At 40.5% G+C, this 6756-nt stretch overlaps 1 long non-coding RNA gene across 2 annotated transcripts; it reads right to left on the bottom strand.

Moving 5' to 3' along the window:
* Nucleotides 1-889: 889 nt before the first annotated feature.
* Nucleotides 890-6380, bottom strand: LOC310724101. Of its 2 annotated transcripts, none has more exons than XR_014532937.1 (3): nt 6156-6380; nt 3439-3496; nt 890-997 (listed from the first exon to the last, which is right to left on the bottom strand). It is a non-coding gene; the product is annotated as an uncharacterized lncRNA (long non-coding RNA). The 2 variants fall into 2 exon arrangements; XR_014532938.1 differs by lacking the exon at nt 6156-6380 and adding an exon at nt 3614-4036 and having other exon boundaries at nt 3439-3493.
* Between the last annotated feature and the right edge of the window lie 376 nt (nt 6381-6756).

Below are 6756 nucleotides of genomic sequence, written 5' to 3' on the forward strand. Positions count from 1 at the left end.
TGAATGTTAAAATCACCAACAATTAATGCTTTGTCTAGAGAAGTAACTAAATTTGTGATGAAATCTGCAAATTCTATGAGAAAATCAGAGTAGGGCCCTGGGGGTCTATAAATAATAATGAGTGGAATTGTCTGACTGGACCTGCTTTCAGACACTGAATATTTTATGCTGGTGTAAATAACTTCAAATGTTTTACATTTGTGTTTAGTCTTTTGTGTGACGCTTAGATTATTATTATAAATAGCTGCGACTCCGCCTCCTCTGCCATTTAGACGGGGTTGGTGTATGTAACTATACCCAGGAGGACTCGCTTCATTTAATGCTAAATATTCATTTGGTTTAATCCATGTTTCTGTCAAACACATTATTTTAAACTCCTGGTCGGTAATAATTTCGTTTACATTAAGCGCTTTAGACGTGAGAGATCTAATATTCAGCAATCCTATCTTTAGATCAGAGGTGCTGGCTGTGCGTTCAGTCCTATTTAATTTTATGTTAATCAGGTTACTAAAACAGACTTTCTGAGAATTCCTATATGTTGGTTTCGCTCGGGGGACAGACACAGTCTCAATTTGGTGGATCCTGAGTAACGACTCTGTGCAGCTAGCAGACGGTCGGTTTAGCCTGTCTGTCTGCTCCCTGGCCTTGGCTCTAGACAGTCACTTGTTAACTAGTGCTGTTCTGAGACTATGACCTATACTACAAGAAATGAGAGCAGCACCTTCCCGAGTGGGATGGACACCGTCCCGCCCTAACAGGCCAGCCTTGCCCTCAAAAATGCTCCAATTATTAATGAAGCCCACATTATTTTTGGAGCACCACTCGGACATCCAGCAGTTCAGCGACCATAACCTGCTGTAGGCTACATCGCCACGTCGTATTGGTCATCAAAACATCCCAGTCTGTACAGTACAAACACCCATGAAGTTCCCCCACAGCTTTACTGGTCCACTTCTTTGATGACCTCATAATAGGTTTGTAGAGTTTTAATATCTGCCTGTAGGCAGGAATCAAATGCACCATGATGTGGATGTCGGACTGTTCCAGTTGAGAAAAGAGGGGTGACAGGGAGAGAAAGATATGAATGATAAAGTATCCTTCTTGTTGTATTAACATTAAGGACACTATGTAGTTGGGGACTCCGGCAAGACTCGCTATGGCAGCATAACTAAAAGGGAGAACCAGAAGGTAACATAGACATAAGGGATCTCCGGGATAAGACATAACATCACCGCCAACAAACCTGAGTGAACGTGTGAGAGTAAGGGGATGACCGCATACAAATATCCCGATTCACCGAACACTCTATATCCATGATCCCTCCAGATCTGTTCCTTTACCTAAGAAAAACCTACTGATCAAAGGCTTGACTAAATAAATATGTTTTTAGCATTGACTTGAACACTGAGACTGTGTCTAAGTCCTAAACACTAATTGGAAGGCTGTTTTATAACTGTGGGGCTTTATAGAAGAAAGATCTGCCCTCTAGTCTTCATTATTTGAGGCACCAACAAATAACCTGCACCTTTTAATCTAAGTAGGCGTGGGGGATTATAATGATGTAAAATCCACTCAGATAGCTGATCTCTCTCATCTGGCTTTGCTAAAATATACAATTGTGTATAATCAGATATAGCAATAGCAATAGAAATGAATACCATGTTTATGTATGATTTCACCCAGAAGCAGCATATACTGTATAAAGGAAAAAAGCAGTGGGCCTAAGACAGATCCTTGCAGAACACCTCAGAGAGTGTGAAGAACTCACCATTTATATCAACAAATGTATAGCGATGTTAAATAGGAACTAATAAGAGATCTGTTCCCTTTATTTCAATAACATTTTCTAGTCAAGCAAGAAGTTTCTAGTCAACCCAATTTTCCTAATTAGGCGGTTGATAATAGCCAGTTTGAAAGATATAGGTGTTAATGAAAGAGTTAATTATTTTTTAGAACAGGTTCAATTACTTCAAAATTAGAGTAGGACTTCAAAATCAGAGTAGGGCCCTGGGAGGTATATAAATAATTAATGCAAGTGACTGACTAGACTTGCTTTTTCGGATGGCCAAATATTTTATGTTGGTGTAAAGAACTTTGAATGTGTTCATTTGTGTTTAGCTTTTTGTGCGACATTTAAATTATTATTATAAATTGCTGCGACACCACTTCCTCTGCTTTTTAGCCGGGGCTGGTGTATGTAACTATACCCAGGAGGACTAGCTTCATTTAATGCTAGATATTATTTCGGTTTAATCCACAATTATATCAAACACATTTAATTAAACTCCTGGTCGGTAATAATTTAGCTAATTTTACATGCCTCAGAATAGAGTCTATTACCAAAGCGCTTTCAGGTTTCTCAGCGGGTGCTTTACTTAGGAGAGCAAACCTGTTGAACACGTGAAGCAGAGAAGAATGGTGCTACCATGGCCTTAGCATTAGCTTTTGGTTTGCGAGTATGCTGTTGATCACCAAGAAAGCCCTGCAGCATCTCTACTTCCTGAGAAGGCTGAGGAAAGCTCATCTCCCTCCCCCCTCATCCTAACCATGTTCTACAGAGAGACCATCGAGAGCATCCTGACCAGGCTCCTCAACACACAGACATGAAATAAAACTGAAACTGACACACACTCTTAGTAACTGTGTGTTACACAGTAACACACACTCATTACTCATCTAAATCCATTCCGCCACTATTTAATATTTATATATTATTATATTATACTGTTTACATGCTGTTTTTGCACCTCTTGACTGCTGCTACTGCTGTTTTTGCACTGCATTGTGTTTTTTTATTTTATTTTTTTTAAATATTCTTGTTTATAGCCCTTTTGCACATTACTATTTAATCAAAGTATTCAATAGGTTACTGGTCGGCGCTATTTTGTGTTTTGTGTATTTGTCCCACACTGTCTTGTGTTGTCTGTCAGCACTGTTTTTTGTCTGCACTGTTTGCACTAGGTTGCAAATAATGCACTTTACGTGGCAAGCACACTGTGTTGTGTTATGTAGCTTTATGTTGTGTGTTGCAGCATGTTGTTTAAGGTAGCACCAAGGTTCTGGAGGAACGTTGTCTCATTTCACTGTGTACTGCTTGAGCTATATATTGTAGAAATAACAATAAAAGCTTATTGACTTGACTTCTTGGTTTGTCACCCACTCGTCCTGCTGCGGGAGCTATAACGCTGGAGTCAGGGGAATCCTAACTCCACCTAGAGCATCCAGACTTTCCCCTGCAGAACCTGGACTGCTTTCACACTCACTAATTCTTCTCTAGATGCGCTCCTCTAATGCTAGGATCTTCTCCGTCACAGAGCTAACTAGCTTACACTTCTCACAGATAAAATTATCGCTAGCGACAGAGAAAGACTGATTATACTTGTCACAATTCACACACTGAATAAGCTGGATGCTCGCCGTATCAGAGAAATTACGTACCTTGATGTGGTTACTGTAGTGTGTTTGCAGTTCCGATGGGAATAGCCTCCACTCACTGCTTTAAAACAGGAAAAAAGAAGAAAACAGAACCAAAGAAAAGTAGAGAATTCAGGAAATCAAAACAATAATTTGAGATGATTTGAAATGCCGACCAAGAGTTTTAACAGTGCATCACCTGCTCCCTTGTAAATCTTTGTAGCATGTCCTTGCCAATCAACATGTATCTCAACATAGTAGGTAACCTTTTCAAACCTCTGAACACTTGCAACTGCCTACTCTCGTTCTGTCAGATCTGAGAATAGCTTTTGTTGTGTCACTGTTCTCTTTCTAATTGCTGAGAGAACAAACTGTACTGGCTGACCTCTTATCAGACTAAAAAAAAATAACTCTTGCAGGCCACACTTTAGCAGTCATACAAGGGATACCTAAAGACTGGCTGTTTTTTATCATTTACATGCTAACTTTGAAACAAATTCTACAGTACTCAGATTTCACTGCGTAAATAAACCGACTGCCACCCAGAACTGAATTTTTTTATCCTTAAATCTACTTCTGCCTCATTATAGGTTAGTAAATCTACCACCTGAACCTGTATGACTTTCACAACCTTCTTTCAAGAGCATTAAATAAGTAATTTAGAATAAAACATGGACAAAACTGGACCAATTGCACTTCACACCTCTTCTTCTTCTTCTTCTTCTTCTTCTTCTTCTTCTTCTTCTTCTTCTTCTTGTTTAAGCTGTTTCCATTAGGGGTCACCACAACAGATCATCCATCTCTATACTACTCTTGTCTTCTACATATGCCTCTTTCAAATTAACCACCTGCATGTCTTCCCTCACCACATCCACCTCCTACCTCATAAACCTCCTCTTTGGCCTTCCTCTTTTCATCCTTCCTGGTGGCTCCATCCTCAGCATTTGTCTTCCTATATAACCCATGTCCTTTATCTGCACATGACCAAACCATCTCAATCGCACCTCCTCACCTTGTCTCCAAAACGTTTTATATGCGCAGTCCCTCTTATAAACTCATTTATAATCTTGTCCATCCTCCCAATCAAAATCTCAGCATCGTCAGCTCTGCTACCTCCAGCTCCATCTCTTGTCTTTTAGTCAATGCCACTGTCTCTAATCCATACAACATTTCAGGTCTCACCACAGTCCTATAAACTTTCTGTTTCACTCTCACAGATACTCTTCTATCACAAATCACTTCTGCTATCACTCTTCTCCACCCACTCCACCCTGCCTGCACTCTTTTCTTCACTTCTCTAACACACTCTCCATTACTTTGCACTGTTGACCCCAGGTACCTGAACTCCTCCACCTTCTCCACCTCTTCTCCCTGCAACCGCACAACTCCACTGCCCTCCCTCTCATTCACACACATGTACTCTGTCCGACTCCTACTGACTTTCATTCCCCTTCTCTCCAGCACGTACCTCCACCTCTCCAGGCTCTTCTCCACCTGCTCCCTACTCTTTCCACAAATAACAATATCATCCGCAAACATCATAGTCCATGGAGACTCCTGTATGACCTTGTCTGTCAACCGGTCCATCACCACTGCAAAGAAGAAAGGGCTAAGGGCTGATCCTTGGTGCAAACCCACCTCCACTTTAAACCAGTCTGTCGTTCCTACTGCACACTTCACTGTGCTCAAACTGTCCTCATACATATCCTGCATCACCCTCACATACTTTAATGCCACAATTGACTTCCTCATACAATACCGCAACTCCTCTCTTGGCACCTTGTCTTACGTGATCGCTAGATCCACAAACACACAATGCAACTCCTTCTGACCTTCTCTATACTTCTCCATCAATATTCTTAAAGCAAATATTGCATCTATAGTGCGCTTCCTCGGCATGAAACCATTACCGTTGGTCACAGATGGTCACCTCTTCTCTCAGCCTGGCTTTCACTAATCTTTCCAATAACTTCAGGAAGTGACTGATTAACTTTATTCCCCTGTAGTTACTGCAGGCCTGCACATCTCAGTTGTTCTTACAGATCGGTACCAGCACACTCCTTCTCCATTCCTCAGGCATCCTCTCACCTTTCAAAATGTTGCTAAACAATCTTGTTAAAAAACTACACTGCCATCTTTCCTAAACATCTCCACGCTTCTACTGATAAGATAAGATAAGATAAGATAAGATAAGATAAGATAAGATAAGATAAGATAAGAAATATCTGTGTTACAGCAGCAAAGAGAGTGGAATGTGCAAATACATAAAAAGTAGAGACATAATAAAAATATATACATCACAGTGTATAATTACAAAAGAAAAAGAAAACTAGACCACCAATAAAGTAGTTAAGCTTTTAAACATATTGCACATAGGTAATATTGCACGGTTTAAATTTGTGTTATTGCAGAGTTATTGCACAAAACTTTGTTATTCTTATTACACAGTTAAAAACACAGTAAATGTATATTATGGTGGGAGCAGCTTTGATTCTACAGTTGAATAGCAGCAGGGAGAATAGACCTTCTGTATCATTCCCTCAGACACTTAGGATGTAACAGTCTGCCACAGAAGGAGTTGCTCATAGACGAAATTGTTTCATACAGCAGATCGTATGGCCTCATGCTAACAGCTAACAGCTCAATGTACTTACTTTAGATCTGCTCTTTAATAGTGATGAGAACTGGTTTACACCATCTATTATTTACAAAAACTGCCAGCCCTCATCCCTTTCTCTTACCATTCTCCATCATTCTGTCCGTGCACAGTAGTTGAAATCCATCCAGAGCAATGGTCGTATCCAGTGTTAGCTTGGTTAGCCATGACTCCGTAAACAGCAGGATGCTACCCTCCCAGAATTCCCTCTGATGCCGTGTAAGGGCCGCTACCTCGTCCATCTTGTTGGGTAGAGATCTTACATTCCCCATGATAATAGACCGGAGAGTTGATCTGTAACGTCTCCTTTTGGTCTTTATGTTGTGTGTTGTAGCTCTATGTTGTTGTTTAGTGTAGCACCAGGGTTCTGGAGGAACGTTGTCTCGTTTTTACTGTGTAGTGTGTACCACTGTGTATAGTAGGAATGACAATAAAAGCCTCATGACTTGACTTGACTAATAGTTGCTCTCACTTCCTCCTTAATTATCCTATGCACTTCCTGCTTCACCATCTCCACATCATCCACCCTTCTCTCTCTCTCTCTCTCTCTCTCTCTCTCTCTCTCTCTTATTTTTCTTAATCATCAGCTGCTTAAAATACTCTTTCCACCTTCTCAACACATGCTCCTCACTATTCAACAAACTTTCATCTGCATCCTTTATTGTCCTAACTTGCAGCACATCCTT

Source organism: Silurus aristotelis (assembly GCF_946808225.1).
Source record: "Silurus aristotelis genome assembly, chromosome: 3".
NCBI lineage: Eukaryota > Metazoa > Chordata > Actinopteri > Siluriformes > Siluridae > Silurus > Silurus aristotelis.